The sequence below is a fragment of the Prionailurus bengalensis genome, chromosome B2 (genome assembly GCF_016509475.1).
Source record: "Prionailurus bengalensis isolate Pbe53 chromosome B2, Fcat_Pben_1.1_paternal_pri, whole genome shotgun sequence".
Taxonomy (NCBI): domain Eukaryota; kingdom Metazoa; phylum Chordata; class Mammalia; order Carnivora; family Felidae; genus Prionailurus; species Prionailurus bengalensis.
In genome coordinates this window covers 57823581-57842726 of record NC_057349.1, presented here as the reverse complement: position 1 = coordinate 57842726, position 19146 = coordinate 57823581, and positions in this window count along the sequence as shown.

Sequence of the window (19146 nt, the reverse complement as noted above, 5' to 3'; positions counted from 1 at the left end):
TCCTGTGATATAGAAATACCATCTATTTAAAGCTTATTTAAGCTTTAGATCTATTTAAAGCTTATTTAGTTTTAATTGTACATTTTTTCGTTGTTTCAAAGACTGTTGATAGATCAATTAATATTGGTGTTCCTGCTAGAGTTCTGCACAGGATGAAAGAAAACTGCCAATAGGGAAAATTTTGCCTGAAATTGATTTACTCCTAACGTATGACTTAAACCTGCATTTTCTTCTTAGAAAAGGAGATATATAAATAGAAAAGGAGTAATTTGAAAATTAATGAATTGTTAACATGGAAGGAATTAAAGGTCAATCTTTTAAGAAGACCAGGCTATGCCTGGTTCTCTCACTTTTAAACTTCTGGTCCTACCACTCATATACCCACCTCTGCTGCACAGGGCCATTAACACAAATAGAAAATAATCATAGATACAGGAAGTTTCACAAGTGCTTACATAGTACTGTTGTAAACCCTTAACACATATGAACTCATCTGATACTTGTGACAACCCTATAAGGTTGGTGCTATATTATCACCTCTTTGCAGATGAGGAAACTGAGGCACAAAGGGTACATAATTTGCCCAAGTCCCAGAGCTAGTGTGTGCAAAGTCACTTTGGCATTCTGATTTTCTGACATCAGGGTCTTCAGGGTCACATGAACAGGCAGGTGAGGGTCAAGTTGGAGTTTTGCCTTCTTATTCTTTTATGCCAGGGATGCTCACCACCCAAGTGATGATAATGTTAAGTCACTCCACACACATACTCTGGAAACCTGGGTCTCTACATATACCCTCAGAATCTTCTTAACAGTGACCAATGATGTTTATTTAGACTTCACTCATTAAAACTTGTCAAAACTTCTTTCTTTCCAAAGGTTGGATATCTAAGAGTAATACCCAGAAATCAGGGCAGGGACCAAGACCTACTCCCTCTTTCCCAGATGGCATATTCAGTTAACAGGAATCCACCTTTCTCTGGTCATTATTTTCATCTTTTTCTAATGAGGAAGTTCTTGGAAACTTTTTCCCTCCACTAAATCATAATCACACATCACGTAGAATATGGGACTGAGACTGCATTGCAGAAAGAAACCATGGACTTGGTTTTTAGGTATGATCCACCTGAATAATTCATTGCTTTTTTTTTTAATATTTTCAATTGTCATAACTTATTTCAGTATTTAACAGCCCAAGATACCACAAGGTAAATGGGATAGACATTTTCCCCCGGTTTCATTAATGTTGAGCATTGTTTAGAAACAAACAGAGTGGCTCAGTTAGTTGAGTGTCTGCCTCTTGATTTTGGCTCAGGTCATGATCCCAGGGTCATGGGATCAAGCCCTATGTTGGGCCCCACTCTGAGCATGGAACCTGCTTGAGATCCTGTCTCTCCCTCTGCCCACTCTCCCCAGCTTGCACGCTCTCTCTCTCTCTCTCTCTCTCTCGATCTCTAAAAACAAACATGCCACTATGCTACTCATTATTTTCTTAGAATAGGATATTCTATCATCATTTAGCTCCTTATCTTAATATAAGTTCTTAATGATCCACTACTGTTTTTAGAATAGATAGATATTCGGGACACCTGGGTGGCTCAGTAGGTTAAGCATCTGATGTCAACTCAGGTCATGATTTCACGGTCCCTGAATTGAGCCCCGTATTGGGCTTTGTGCTGACATCTCAGAGCCTGAGCCTGCTTTGGATTCTGTGTGTGTGTCTCTCTCTCTGCCCCTACCCTGCTCACACTTTGTCTCTCTCTTTCAAAAATAAATAAACATTAAAAAAAGAATATATAGATATTCTATCAGTGTTGGAATATTAATGACTGGGTTTTTCTAAATCTCCAAGCAATTAAATGAAGAAATAAAAAGTTAAAACTAGAGTTTAAGGTTGGAGGTGGGGGGGAGGAATTACATTTTTTTTTCAAGATTGTCCCCAAATAATGAGAAATAAGTTCTTCTTGAGCAACTCAAATTTAAAAAAAATTCTGCCAATGTCAATCTGTTACTTTAGCAAACTTAATAAGCAAATTGGAGCTCTGCACAGTAACGTAATCAATGTTATGCAATCAATAATGAAAACAGCCAAAAACACTGACAAAACCTTGCCATGGCCAATTTAGTCCCATCAGCTTGACACAATCACATTGGTTTTCTAAAACAGTTTTCTTTCTGATGGATGCTCTGAGAATGTAAAATAATCCATTTAAGGCTCTGCAATAACAATTCACCTCACTTTGCCTTTGACTTAAAAATATTTATGCATCATTCACTAGCTCATTCTTAGGGAAAAACGTACTACTTGAAACATAACAAACTGGGGCTAATCAATGTAATAAACTTAACATCACAGGCCCTTTTTATATGCATGGTGAAGATATTTTAACAACCATTGGTATTTAACTGACACAGTTCAGTTTTGCCATATTTATACAATACCTTCTCTGAGAAATGCACATGATTTGAATGTGTGATTAAACTTTTTAAAATCAGGATATTGGGGCACTGGGTGGCTCAGGAGGTTAAGCATCTGACTTCAGCTCAGGTCATGACCTCACGGTTGTGAGTTCAAGCCCTGTTGTGCTGACAGCAGAGAGCCCACTTTGAATCCTCTGTCCCACTCTCTCTATGCCCGCCACCCCACATGTGCTTTCTCTCTCTGTCTCTCACAAAATCAATAAACTTAAAAAAAAATAAAATTGAGACATTGATTAGCAAGGAAAGATAAAATCATTTCCATACAAATTCTAAGCTTGTCTTTAAATTTAACAAGTGCATGAATGCTAGCTTAAATGCAGTTTCATATTTATATTATGGATATTTTCTTGAATTTAGGGTTAATGTAAATTTGTTGTTGCTAGGGACTTATCAAAGAGTAAATAGGTAAGTACTATGAAGCAGGAAAACTGTGGTGTCTCAAAATTAATAACATTTTGCAAATGTCCTATTAAACAGAAGAGACCTAGAGTATTTATTTTAATTATTTTACATGGGGTACCTGGGTGGCTCAGTCAGTTAAGCATTCAACTTTGGCTTGGATCATGATCTTGTCGCTTGTGGGTTGGGGCCCTGTGTTGGGCTCTGGGCTGACAGCTCAGAGCCTGGAGCCTGCTTCAGATTCTGTGTCTCCCTGTTTCTCTGCCCCTTCCCTGCTCACACTCTTGTCTCTCTCTCAAAAAAAAAATTATTATTTTACATGAATATGAGCCATTTGGGATATTTAATTCAAAATTATTAAACTACTAGAACTATATAATATGGGTAACAAGTATACTACTTAAAATTACAAATAGAGTGAACATTGAAATATATGTAGGGATGCCTGGGTGGCTCAGTCAGCTGATCATCCAACTCTTGATTTTGGCTCAGGTCATGATCTCACCATCGTGAGATAGAGGCCCAGGTCAGGCTCCACGCTGAGTGTGGAACCTGCTTAAGGCACTCCCTCTCTCTCCGCCCCACCCCCCACCCCATTCTCTGCCCTCAAAAAAAAGAGGAATGTAGGGGCGCCTGGGTGGCGCAGTCGGTTAAGCGTCCGACTTCAGCCAGGTCACGATCTCGCGGTCCGGGAGTTCGAGCCCCGCGTCAGGCTCTGGGCTGATGGCTCAGAGCCTGGAGCCTGTTTCCGATTCTGTGTCTCCCTCTCTCTCTGCCCCTCCCCCGTTCATGCTCTGTCTCTCTCTGTCCCAAAAATAAATAAACGTTGAAAAAAAAAAAAAGAGGAATGTATGTACCTTTTGGATTGATTTTTATTACTTGAAGTTTTAATAATTGCCTTTCATAATTTTGAAAGAATCGGTATGGTGGTTATTGTATGCTTCCCAGATTCCTCTTCAGGAATGCAAATCAGACTCCTGCATTTGCTGTGGGCATGGGGCAAAAAGCGCTCAGCTCTCAGCTCCATCTAGAGATCACAGGGCTGCTTCAGCTAAGGTCAAGCTTCAGTCCTGAGGCAACCCTCATTCACTGAAGGGTTAATGCTTCTTTTCCAAGGTGTATGCACCTTGCCCAACTGGGTGCAAATCTAAAGAGTGATTCCAACTTCAAAACTCTCCATATTTTTTGTGGGGGGTTCTACTGAGAACACATAACAGCCCCCATTTTTTTCCTTTGTTTAGTCCTGCTTCCCTTTCACAGATGTTGACACCACTATCACTCCCCAATAAACCTCCTGCATAGTCATCTCCATCTTAGAATCCATTTCCCAGGCAATTCAACCTGTGAGAGGTAGATATTAAGGTCATCACAAAATCATAAAGTACTTTTCCAATTGCATACTATATAATATGTATTTATACATAACAGTCTGGGGCTAGAAATATTAATATTATCAGTTATAGCAATATGTAAAATAATATAAAAATAGTCCAAATAATAAAATCAACAGGTTCAGAATAGTAATATGGTAAAAACACTAGATAATTTTTCCACATTTTTATGTCTACATGTCTTCCACATTCAAGATCTGCATATGTCATATGTGGTCAGTCCATATTCTACAACAATTCTAACTAGGCATAAGTTTATTTTTCATCTGTAGGTAGTAATCGATAGAATTCTTATACTTGTAAATGGAGAGTTATCTATCAACATGGATTCTTATTGACAGCTCATTGATTTTAAGGGCCATGAATTGGTGTGTGTGTGTGTGTGTGTGTGTGTGTGTGTGTGTGTGTTCTGTATGTTATTTAAAACATTTCTTGATAAACATTAAAAATAAAAATCTCCTTAATGGTCCATACCTATGAGTCAATTAATAAAGTAAATGTAGATAGCATATATCTATAAATTGCAATAAACAAATAGAATTATGCAATATTTTACAAAATTAATTTTTATAAAAGGTTCCTTAATGACTATAGCTGTGTGGCTGATATATAGATCAATCTACTCTAGTGTAAACCCTCTTCCTAAGGAAACTAAGGCTACTGTATGAACTGATTGCTGAACTTAAAGCCAAGAAAGCCATTTTCTTGTTGCTGACCCACAAGAGTTAAGAAAAATAGTCTAATTGGTGAAATGATGGTAGATATTTGAAATAAAACATATGCTGGGTTGAAACTAGAGTTGACCTCTATCTAACAAGACGAGGTAGATAAAAACCAAAGAGCAGAGGGTGACAGGAGAATATATTAAATCAGTAGCCCAGGGTCTTTTCTTGTTAGAGTCTCTAGGACCACCCATATTTTCTCCACTTTATGCCTGACTATTCATCTTTTCCTGGTTTTTTGCGGATCTTTACCAAATTCTATTTTACTTGAGCTAATCTGAGTAGGGTTATCTTCTTGGTAACCAACCATCATCTGAAAAAGACAAATTACAAAATGAAGTTTACTGATAATGATGCAAGGCCAAATATGAATGATAATTTAAATTATTATGCCAAAATATATGTGTAATTGAATTTTTATTTTCAAGTGACATACAACTTAATTCCAAATTGTGTAAATTATAGTTTCAAAAGCTTTGATAACTTTCAACTTTCTGTCCTCATCTGTTCTCCAGAGATTCAACTTTGAATATAATTTTGTATTATGGCTAATATGTCTTCTCATGAACAACCTCAAAGGAAATTGTTGGATGTGGTTATTCACATTTATCTACACCCACTGTAATTTTTTTTAAAAATTACAAATATTACATTTTGTGTCAATTAATCCTAATTTGTAATCACATACAAATTAAGAGGGGCACCTGGGTGGCTCAGTCAGTTGAGCATCCGACTTCAACTCAGGTCATGCTCGAGCTCTGTGCTGACAGCTAAGAGCCTGGAGCCTGCTTTGAATTCTGTGTCTCCCTCTTTCTCTGCTCCTCCCCTGCCCATGCTCTGTCTGTCTCTCTTTCTCAAAAATAAACATGAAAAAAAATTAAGAGGGGTGCCTGGGTGGCTCAGTCAGTTGAACGTTCAACTTCGGCTCAGGTCATGGTAGGTTCGGCTCACCATTGGTAGGTTCGAGCCCCCCATCAGGCTCTGTGCTGTCAGTTCAGAGCCTGGAGCCTGCTTCAGATTCTGTGTCTCCCTGCCCTTCCCCCACTTGCACTCTGTCTTTGTTTCTCAAGAATAAATAAATGTTAAAGATATGTTTTTTAAAAAATTAAGAAAACTCATACACAGTATCTGTATACAGGATGTTCTGGGATAAAAAAGAGAAATATTATGATTGAATGTAGCTAAAAAGTAAATCTATTTTCATCCTCTTATTCAATTTATTTTCATCACAGCACATTATTTCACTCAATGTGAACTTTCTTTGTCATCTGGTTTTTAACCTTATTTTTTCTAAAAGCAGTGTATTACCTGTTGACTTCCTGTTATTAAATCACAGTAAATGTTACCCTGTGCAACTTTGCTGCGATAGAGCAAAATGACTGTGTTTACTGATAGTATCATAATTCCTCAAAGGCATCTTCAAATAGTTCTGCATTTTAGATGAGTTAATCAGATATTCAAATTGTAAGAAATAGATTTTCTAATATACTCAGTAGCTAGGATTTGTTCATCTAATTAACATGTCACTAATTATGGTTTCATAGCAAAAGTAGAGCTCTAAAGATTGGAGACTTGGACAATTTAATTGGAGAGAATAGCCTAGAGACCTATAAAATTCTGAAGCCAAAGGGATTTTGCAGGTGGTACCAGGACCTCATGCAAAAGTCATACATGTAAGTACAAAGACAGGAGACACAAAGAAGACAAACATGAGTTGGGGAATGTGAGCAGATTATTCTGGCTTGGCTCAAAAAAAAAAAAATCCAGGAGAGACTAAAGTTGTGTGAAAGTCTCACTCCTAAGTTGATGTAGTGCATTCTATTGCACAGGCATGGCCTGGCAATAGAGAATCCAAGTGAGTATTAAACATACAAACAAAATCAGGCCCAGACAATTGTTGGCTCAAACACAGCATATTTTACAAGCATGAAAGTTGATCAGGGGTTTTCTAGTTAGCCATAGAAATAATCTGCTCAGTTGAATTAGTATATGCAAAAGCCAAGAGGTATAAAAATCATGCACAGCCTCAGAGTGGCAGTGAGTCTCTGCTTGGAAAGCAGACTTGTTGAGGGAAGTTTTGGGAAATTAAGTTAAATAGATGATAGGTAGATAGATAGATAGATAGATAGATAGATATACTATGATCTTACCTTCCATGCTTATTTTCACTTCATATTTCACTTCGAAGTTCATTGGATTGAAATAAAGTTTATTGGATTGAAAGTTTTTCAATGTGAGAGTAGAGCATGATCAGTTTTCCTATATAGAGGATTCACTGAACTATGAAAAATTCAAAGGAGTAGAGATCAGTTGTGAGTCTGGTGTAACAGTATGAGTAAGAAATGAAGAGGAAATGATTGATGGAATCATAATACTTAAGAAACAAAAAGATGTAGAGCTAAAAGAGGTAGAGTAAATGCAACTTAGTTATACTAACCTCGCTATTTGGGGTGAGAGAAGCTGTATATAACAGTAGATAAGAGCAGAATCCACTTGAGTTTGAAAATTGTCCCCAGAACTTATTAGCTTTGTGACATTGGTCAAGGCATTTTATTCTCTGTATTTTAGTTTCCTTATCTGTAAAATTTTATAATAATAATTTAGTAACTATCTTATAGAGTATTATGAGGATAAATCGAGTCAAAATCTATAAATCATTTAGAACAATATATAAATTAATAAATGTCAGTAATTTTTATGAAAGATAATGATGTGCTGCTTGAAAGGCAGAAAGGTAGAAAAACTGCCACAGATAAAAATAAAGAATGCAAGTATCTTAAAATTTTTTTTTAAAAAGTAAATGTGTATTTGATTTCACCTTCAACTATACCCAGACTCTAAATAAATGCATTTCTCAATGCCCTTGTCTCTAGGTATATCGTTACCACTCTTGTTTAAGGTGGCTTAAAATCTGGCAATTGTTTTGATTCATCTTCCTGCTTACCTTTGACAAGAAAGGTACTGAGATTACTTTTATTTTATTTTATTTTATTTTATTTTATTTTATTTTATTTTATTTTATTTTATTTTAGAAAGAGAGAGAGAGAGAAATTGAGCAAGAATATTAAGCAGGCTCCACGCTCAGCAAGGAGCCCAAGGTGGGGCTTGAACCCATGAGTTGGGACCATGACCTGAGCTGAAATCAAGAATCAGACGCTCAACCAACTTAGCCACCCAGGTGCCCCTAAGATTTGTTATTTATGAAAACAAACAAATGAAAAACCCTCATCGGTCACTCCTTCACACTAGCACTTCCAAACCTCAGTCCTCGTTGCCATCATAACATGCCTAGGTTGATGTTACAGGTGCAAGCTGGATTGCCCATCTGTTTATCACACCTGCTCATTTTGAGATTTAACATCTAGGTCCTTTTCACTATGTTACCCTCTGCCTAAACTTTTCAGCATAATCTATTCCTACTTTCCATCCTATATTTTTCTTCTATTTTGACCTATGAATCCTTTCCCCAACCTTTTTGTTCACCCTACTCTTGCCAGTGGGTTCTTTTTTGCCTTGCAATCACACTTCTGTGTGATGCAATCACCATCCTGCTTCTGGGTTCATGTTTTTTTCATTTGCCTGAAATGCATTCTGTAACTCCTCAGCCATGCAAAATATCCAAATTCTATCTATTCTTCTAAAGTAAGATCATCAACTCAATTTAGAAGTGTGTAAAAATAGTTATGTATTTTGAATGAAGAATGCTGCTATTTAAATAGGCTCAAACAAGATTAGAGTCAGAATCCCTTTTGACTAGATAAGGCCTTCATGAAATTTTCAAAGCAATCATAGGACCCTGTGACAAAATTTTGTGTTCACTATACACCATGTGCGAGTGGAATAACTATTATTGTGCTGCCCTCTAAATAAATAATAAAGCTTGAGGGTAGAGATTCTCATTGGGTTTGTTATTATCCCTGTTGCAGTGTTTGGCAAATACTAGTAGTACTTTACTATATATTTTATTGAACTAGAATTTAAGGCACCTCTGAGAATTTAGTGGAAATGGATGATGAATTATAAAGTGATAATTATTGAGCATAATAAAATAATCCATTTCAATATTCATTGTCTAACATGTTATAAATCCTTTAGAATATGCAAACAAACAGATTTCTAAGTTATGTGGACAACTTTAAATTTATAAAATAGAGAATCCAATCAAAAACATAAGTATAGACTTGTTGGGAACTAAGAGTTTAAAACTAATAACCATGTGGCATAATTTTAAAAGGAAATTAGTAGCAGCCACAAATATCTAAAAATGTGTTTGGCTTCATGAAAGCTTATAATTATAGCATTGAACATTATAATTCCTCTGAAAATGGCAAAAAAAGGAACAATAGGTATCCAAAATGATTTTTAAATGATTGCTCAAATAATGACAAAAGCAAATATACAATAGGTGGCAAAAGAGGAGGGAGAAACAAGACGGAACTCACTTAAAGAGACAGATCTATTTAGAATTAGCATCAACTTACATAATAGTATGAGGCAGCTACCATAGAAGATATAAAATCACTTTTACAAAGAGACATTCTTTATGTCATTAGTGAAATGAGGAAAAGGAAATTAAATTGGAGCCGTTGTGCCTTAAAAATTAACTACTCGGCCTGCAATAGAACCAGCAAGCAGCAGCAAGCAGATAACTGAATAAACAGCAAGGGAAGGATGATAGCTTTTGAAATTTCATAAAGAAAAGGGTAATTTTTAATTCAAAACAGAGAATTCCCTTGTGACCACTTTTTCAGTATCAAAAAACTAAAAATCTTTTACTGAATTTTCAGTATTTATAAATACCTCATGATGGCCATTCTACAAAGCAAATAAAGGAATGCTGATGCCACCATAGCAGACATCTAGTTTGTCTAATTTCCCACTGGCTTTTCTTTTCTAAGGGTAGGATTCATTTAAGAGTTTTTCTGACCTGGAATGCCCTTTAGCTTCCATTTTACTCTAACCAAATCGTTTGTATCATTAAAGCCTAATTCAAGACCTGACTTTCCTGCCACAGATGCACATGTGATTCTAAGTTACTGTCATCTTCCAAGCCTACACTGAGATCCTCTCTTAGGATGTCATGTTAGGATCTATGATTACAAAGCACGTGCAGAAAAGCTAGCATAGAGCTGGAACCTGACAAAGATGCTGAGATGCCTGGCTTAGTACTCCTGGCTTCATGGAAATTACACTCTGACCTGTGTATGTGTGGCCCACACCAGAGTGGAAAGGATTCCTAAGCAATCTGCTGTTCACTATCTCAGCATTAAAATGATATAAGAATTTGTTCAGCTATTGAGAGAAGCTAGCTACTTCTGCTGTCTTACATGTGACAATGATTTATAAGCACATCACATAAACCACATCAGGATTAACCAGTTTTATAGGAGTAAAATAATAATCAACACCGGTGTCTTAGAAATTGACATATTTACCTAAGTTATCAAGAGTTCCTGCATACATTAACCATATTTGATGCTTAGAACTCTTGCGTAAGGAAACCATTCATTTGGTAGATTAGAAAGTAGGCCCAGAGAAGACAAAGAATACAACACTCATGAGACATACAATGAAATTGGGATTTGAGACCACACATCCTGATTTTAATAGGGCTCATTCTAATCCAGTTACACTAAGAGTAACTAGAGATATAAAAGGACTAAAGGTTTCATGCAAAACCAAGCCATAGTTAGAGACAGGTTTGTTTCATTCACTCATTCATTTATTCACTCACTCAACTAATAGCAATTTATTTGGATTCCATTAAGTGCTAAATGTAAGAGAAAGGAGTGAATAAAAGGAAATTGTAGCAGAATGGCAAAAACAAAGAACAAGAGGGAAATAAGAATGACATAACTCTGTGGTACACAGTATAAGAACGAAGAATACAGTCCTGTAAGGAGTGCCTAGGATATCAGTAAAGACGTCCCAGGGAGACCAGGTAGTAAAAGTCAGAGAATATATCTAAGTATTTGGACCTTGTTCACAAGAAGTAATGAATTAACTCATGGAACTCTTAATCAACTGAGTGCCATGATCAGATTGCGTTAAAGAAAAAGATGACTGGGGCGCCTGGGTGGCGCAGTCGGTTAAGCGTCCGACTTCAGCCAGGTCACAATCTCGCGGTCCGTGAGTTCGAGCCCCGCGTCGGGCTCTGGGCCGACGGCTCGGAGCCTGGAGCCTGTTTCCGATTCTGTGTCTCCCTCTCTCTCTGCCCCTCCCCTGTTCATGCTCTGTCTCTCTCTGTCCCAAAAATAAATAAACGTTGAAAAAAAAATTTAAAAAAAAAGAAAAAGATGACTTTAGCTGCTCTGTGGAGAATGACTGGAGGAGAGATAGGCAAGGAAATCAGTCCCCAAGAGAACAAGAGAACTTCCTTTGTTAGTAATGGGGTGAGGATGGAATGCACAGAAATATATTCAATTCACCAATTGAATTTTATACATAGAGTGCAGGAAATCATCTTTGTTACATGTGAGTATAGGAAAATATTTAGCTTCACCAGATTCTGTTGAAGAGTCTCCTGGCCATGTATCTCACAAAATGAGCTGAAACAGCACCTTCCTTCAGTGGCAGCTCACCCCTCTGGCAATAGTGGACTTCCCTAGTATCCGGGTTCTGATTATGGGCCCTTTGTGTTATGGAGAAGATTGTTCTGGAAAGAAGTAAAAAGACCTATTTTGTTTTCAGTGTCTCTTGACAGAGGTTAATTGGGAAGAAATGTGAAAGTTAAGTGTAGGATGAAAGGGAATTTTTATGGTCATCTCTGCTACAATATTGACTGTAGTCAGATTGTTGTGATCCAATTCAGTGAAGATAGAATGCAATAGGATAAAGTACCTGGTCTCATAAATAATGTGGGGTTGTTAAAAGGGACTTATCAATATTGAAATATTTGTTTCTTTTTTTTTATTATTAAGTAAACTCTACCCCCAATGTAGGGCTTTAACTCACAACCCTGATACCAAGAGTTGGATGCTCTACTCACTGAGCTAGCCAGGTACCCCTAATAGCTTTTTTTTTAATGGAGTATTGTTCATTAATACTGTCTACATTTCTATCATAAAGTAGTTTTTTTTTTAATTTTGTCTTTTATTATCTTGCAATTTAATCTACAGTTTGGTCTTTGCTTATACTGATTTATAACCTTGCCTCCCTTTTCTGGCTGTGAGATTTTTCTCTTTTTATGGGCTCCTGGAAAGTCCCTCTGGACTATTCCATACATTTAATTATTATGATTTGTAGCTCTGCTGATTGGTTTTTATATTACTTCTTATTTAGATTCATACCTGCTGCAGCTTGCTACTTTATTAGCTGTTTATTAAGTGGTAAAGCCTTCTGATTCAAAAATAAAAAGTTTAAACAAAAAGAAAGGTCTTTCTTCCTTTTTGTCTTCCAATGTTCAAAGTGGTCCTCTAGTCATAGATTAGTGTGGCAAAATATTTTCTTAACACCAATTACAGCAGAATTCTCTCGGTTCTCTATTCTAGTCTACTAATATTTTCTAAGTCTCCTTCCAATGCTTCTTTTTGTTGTTGTTGTTGTTGTTGTTGTTGTTGTTGTTGCCTTCATTTTTTTTCTTTTCAAATTTTTATTTAAATTCTAGTTAGTTAACATATAGTGTAATATTGGTTTCAGGAGTAGAATTTAGTGATTCATCACTTACATTTAACACCCATTGCTCATCATAACAGGTGCCCTCCTTAATACCCAATGCTTCTTTAATTTGCTTGCGTTATGAGATTACCAGACAGGAGAGTAAGTTCCCTCCATTTTATCATTATATGCTCAGTTTCCAGAACTATGCTGAAAGCAGAGCATGCATTTACTAAAAACTTCAGCATGAGCCATATCAGTTCTTCTGTTTTGTTCTACGTCTGCAATATATCAACCATACTGATTTATTTGCCTTTCTCTACATCACTTCTCCATGTCTATTGTCACTCTACTTACCCAATGAAGTCCCATTCAGCCTGTAAGCCTGCACCCCAGCTGTAGGTCTTTCCAGTAATTCCCTGGATAGAGTTAAGTGCTCTTCCACACATACGTGGTACCTTGCACATTCTTCCAGGTAATATTTAAGAAATTTAAAAGTAAGTCCTTGTCTCATAATGATTAAATTCTTGGGTTTTCAAACAGGGTAGCAATAGAGTTTATCATTCTGACCAGGACACTCTTGTTCAAGACAAATACTGAATAGAAAGGAACACAAGGACAGGCATGCACCTGGACTTCAGATTCCCCTGTCTAAGCAAAGGGGTACATCTTTATCTTTGTGTTCCAAGGGCCTAGCACAGTCTCAGAGACTTGATAGGCTTTTAGAAATGGCTACAAGAAGAAATTTAAACAACCATTTATGGGTATTTAAAGCTTTCCCGGAAGAGATCGTTAGGATTTAGAGAATGAACACAGGGTTTTAGCCACCAGCCCTACTACTTGTTGTATTTTTGACATTTCATCAATTCATCTTTCACATCCTCCATTTTCTCATTTCTGATACTGGGGATATCACAGTCTGTGTGCAACTAATTGATGTGTCAATTAAAAAAAAGTGAGTTTGGGGCGCCTGGGTGGCTCAGTTGGTTGAGCGTCTGGCTTTGGCTCAGGTCATGATCTCATGCTTGGTGAGTTCGAGCCCCAAGTTGGGCTCTGTGCTGACAGCTCAGAGCCTGAAGCCTGTTTCAGATTCTGTGTGTCCCTCTCTCTCTGCTCCTCCCCTGCTCGTGCTCTGTCTCTCTCTCTCTCAAAAATAAATAAACATTAAATTTTTTTAAAAAGTGAGTTTTATCTACCATAAAATAAGTAATGCAATAATGTTAGTATTCCTCAAATATCAAAGTTAGCATCTGGCTTCTCTTCCCTTGGCTGAAGTATTCCTACCTGTAAAATAAAGGTGGTGTACATTCCAGGACCAAAGCTCTGTGCTTTTCACCTCTTGGCATTAAATGGGTTAATAAATGCAAAGTTCTTAGAATAGAAATTAGCATGTGTCATATAAGTGTGTATTTAATAACTAAGTATTAATATTTAACTTTTGGATTAGTTTTATAAGAAATCTGCAGAACAGTCACCTTCATGTTATACCTTATTAAAATTTAAGAATACATGCTCTTGTTATAAATTATGCCTTTGGAGCACAAGATATGTTAACTGAGGGAAAATACATAAGCTCTCTCTTTCTTGTTTTTATTGTTGTAGTGGTGGTTTTTTATTGTTGTTGTTGTTGTTTTGTTTTGTTTTATCTGTAAGGAGAGGATAATAGTACCTATCTGATGGAGTAGATTACCAATATTAAATTAAACATTAAATGTGAAGTTTGTCAAAAAAGTATTTAGAGCATACCTGGCAAATACAAGTCTCAGTAAGTATTTGCTATTAGCTATTATTTGCATAGAAGTTTCAATAAAAAGGAAAATCATTTTCACATTATCATATGGGATAATTAATAATATTTCTGAAAAATTTTAAATATCTAAAAGGATTGAAGGTTGTTTTATACTCAAGAAAATGATAATTGCAATAAATTGAATTCTATCAGGTAATTATTTAGATAATTGTGTTTTATTTTGTTACTTTTCATTTTAAGAAAACAGAACTATATGTGCAAACATACTCCTCTTTCTGAAACTAAATTGCATTGTGAACCTGGGGATATAATTATTTCTAAACAATAGTATAAATCCCATAAAAAGTATCCTCACATTGGATGATATTCTGAATAGCATTATTATCCACTTCACCCCATCATTCAAAACACCAGTTATTTTCAATCATTTCAACCTAATAAATGATTAGTTCAATGTAGAAAAAAATATCGGGTTTCTGTAGATCAGATAAAAAAATGTTTAATTTAAAATGTTTTATTACTTTTGGTATTTTTTGATATAATTTAAAGGTGTCCTTTGTTAAAATAACTCCACCATATATTATGCATAATCAAAACAAAAAAGTGTAGATTTGTGTATAATAAAAAATGATGTTATTGATAAAATTTTTGCAGAACATTTGCACTCTTCCAAGCATTGTCCATTTCACTGTGGTACAAACATTAATGCTAATCGCAGTTCCCAATGTTTTAGTCATTAATATTCCAAAAAGAAAAATCTAAGGAGTACTGTTGCTTTTTCAATATTTATAAATCTGTCATCTGTCTAGTGATTTCATATCTAGTAATACTACATACTTTATTGCACTGTCTTGAATTTTAAAAAGGCCTTGTATTAATATTCCTTGTAATCTTATGACTTGAAGCATTCACATCTTGTTTTGAATGCTAGAAAGATATACATACCAAACAGCAAAGGTTCCTGTAATCATCAATCACAAAGCAGTTAAAAGTGTAAATATTTGGAGTCAGAGTTATAGGAATTTGCCTTTGTTATCTAAGAGAAAAGTCACTTTCCGGATGTAATATAAAATATTGATATGTGTAGTAAAATTAGGCAGTTAAAGATTACCTTCTATTGCCAAATCACCATGATATTTTTTTACAGATATTTACTCTGAAAGAAATAGTTGGCATGTATTTTTCTTGGGGAAAAACTTTTAAAGCACATGATATTGTGCTTGGCACATAGTAGGCACTCAATATGTATTAGCTTTGGACTCTTCCTCTTCAATTTTAGCATATGTGCAGCCAAAGCAAACCCAGGACTATTCCTCTTCAGTTTTAGTGTATCATATTGTTATGTGTGGCATTAGTCTCTTTTTGCCCCCCTTCCAGCTTCCTCCTTCTCTTTTTCTTGCTCCTCTACTTCTCCTTCTCTTTCTAAATAATTCCTCAGAAGTATGAAATAATTAAATGCAATCCCCACATGCACTTAATGATTAAACTGTTTTGCCCCTGCCAGCATTGATAGGCAAATACACTAATTAAAAGCATCTACTTGGCTGTCCTCTATGTTCCAGCATCAAATGTCTTCAAATTCCTTTTCCAATGCCTCATGTCTGGATTCTCTGCATTGCTCTTGAGCTTGTTATGTATGACTTTTTAATTGCAGTACCATCACTCCCTTGATTTCTGTGGTACTGGGTACTTCAGCCCACTTATCTTGGCCAGGCTCCCTGAACTGTAATGTAGCCTGGACCCCAGATTCCCACTTTTGTGGGAAGGAAGGGTAATTATTGTTCACTTCTTAATTCATAATTTCAGTTCATGTTAGAGAGGAACAGGGATTTTTTTAAATGAATAAACATTCTAATAATTAACAGAATTCTGAGAAGCAAATTAGTTCTGACATTAATAGCTTTGCTGGAAGACTGCCTTCCCTGACTGTGCCAAAGTGTGCTAGAGTTGCTGTCATTATGTTATTCATTAGTGAAGCTTCTTCATGAAGCATGTGTAGTCCAAAGATTAATCATGAATCCATAAAGGAAACAACCTTTCTAAGGAGATATACAATATGTAACCAGTGGTATATAAAAACATCTAATGTTAGGAGCCAAATCCTGAAAATTCTGATGAGGAAATAAATGGTGCGTTGTATGCCTTATTACTTAATAAGTTTTCACACTTGATCTTAGCCAAAAGGCCGAGAAGCGATTAATGTTTTCAAAAAACAACAAAAGAATATTAATTGATTAAGTGATAGTAGTCTATTAATCTAAAATGATAGAAGAAACACTGCATTAACAAATAACTAAAATGAAAGTAAGAAGTTAGTAGATTTTAAATTAGAATTTTTATACTAAATTTTTATATTTTCAATATGTTGGCAAACATTTTTCTATCATGGGTAAATTATAAATGGATTTATTTACATCTTGGAAAACTATACAGATTTATGTGCATAGTGTATATACCCATGTATGTGGGAAAAACGCTCAGTTATCTAACTACCAGATACCATTGTTTTCTAAATTTGAGTTTGAAAACTTTTAACCATAGTTGAAATCCATTTAACTTATAGTGTTATAAAGTCAGACTTTGTATTTCCATGGTCTATAGACAATAATATAAATTTAAGTAAAAACTGTGAATATACTTTCCTATACTGCATTTTCTATAATCTTTTTCTATGGAAATCTTTTTATAAGCAAGCAATATGTGAACACTGAAAATTAAAGAACAGAAATCTGGGTTCTTCACGGTTCTTTTTTTCAATAAAATAGAAATTTTTCTATCATTATCCCTTTCCAATCAAAACGTTCAAAGCATTACCATAATATAATTCAAATGTGCTCTACTATCCCAGGAAACAAATTAAAGCATCAGATAATATAGGAATAAACCTAATAATAGCAAATAATTCCTGAGAATTTACTTTGTGCCAGGACCATACAAATCACAATAACTATTATCACTTCTTCCAACCGCACTTGGGTTTTATCCTCCAGTTACAAAGTGCGGAGAAGGTAAATACCTGAAACGATACCAAAATCTGCATGGGCACAGTGGTAAAGGATTGTAGTTTTAGTGTGCTCTGTGTTTCTTCTACAATGTTTACTTTCTGCCAGTGAGTCTTTAAGCAGGTGGTTTGGTTTACCTTAAAGATTATTTTTGTTTTTTAAAAAGAAATATTAAAATAAGTAAGACTAAAGGATTCTCATATAATTGGGCATAATAAAACAAGGGATATATTAAGTGATTTCAGTTCAATTCTAACCAATAAACATGTGTATTCTATGGCTTAATATAGTCATAGCAAATGCAAAGAGGATCAAGAGCCCACCACTTTCTGGCAGTGCAATAGTTATAGTTTTTAGAATAGAAGTTTGAATATAGTTTAGAATAGAATAGAATAGTTTTTAGAATCCATTCTCATGCACTCTAAAATTTACTTTTATTATTAACACTATCAATATGCCCTGTATTATTTATATATGGGAGTTTTCTCAAATTTGGTTTTGGGATCATTTCTTGTTCAATTATCTATTTTCCAATTGCATATCGCATAGTACCTTACAAATAATAGATAGTAAATACGTGTTTGTTTAATTTAATTATAATGAGAGTCTGTTACAACAAAGTAACCTGGGCATCTAATGCTGCAAATCACAGTAGAACTGTACCTGTAAACATTTACTCCTCTTTTTGACTTTATAGGCACTCTTCAGGTAAAAGGAGAGAACCTACCTTTAGCATAGACTTATGATGGATCTGGATCTGGAAGATAAGTTTTGCTAAGTTAAGCAATGACACTTGATACTTGCTTGGCTTTATGCCTTAGACTTGAGACTTTACCAAATCATGGTAATTGAAAATTCCTCTGGAGAACAAACTGATAATTTTGGATTATCATGAAATTATTTTTTTAAATGTGGTATCTAAAAATGTCACATTCTTAATAGTATTTTATTTTTTAGAAAAAGGTCAAAATAATTTTACAGCTTTTTAACATATTTATAACCAAAATGAATCAACTATGACCGAGTTAATTTCATTTTTTTCCCATACCATCATAAACAATTATGTTTTGTACAAATAATTGGTTGAACATACAAATATCATGGGCAATAAATGTTGAAAATCATATAAAGCCTTCTGATAATTTGAAGTATTCCACTCAATTGGAAACGGAGCACATAGATAACTATAGATTTAGATTTTGCATAATTTATTCCAGGAAAACTGAGACATGACTAAATTTCATGAGGCCTAGAACTACTTTGCAGTTTCTCTTGGTTTTGACTCCTTGCATTTACACATGGTAGGTATTAAAATTATTTACTGACACGTATAAAAATGATTATTATAAAGATATAATTTTACAGTCTAGTACAGAGATATATAAGATAATTTCATATATACATATGTTTTCTGGAAAGTGCAAATAAGAATTATAAAACTGTAAGATTATTTATGGTAGCTCCCCTTTAAATATGTTTTAAAAATAAGGAATGAATAAGGTAAGGACTAATAGCTGTGTGTTCTCTTCCTTTATTTCTGTATATTGGGATACACTGATTATTTTGTTAGGAAATACAAGTGGTATTTTAATATCCATTTTAAAATGGATATTAATTAAAATATCCTATAATTCAACTGCTGTGGTACTAAGGAAATTATTCAATTAGATTAGAAGTGGTTATAGTTTTCTATGGCATAATACTTCCCAAAGATTCACATGCCTTTACTATTTCAGGAAATAGTAAAGTTTCTTTTTTATTCCCTTTTCATTTTAGCCATTTCTAAATAATTTCAGATAAAACATGAA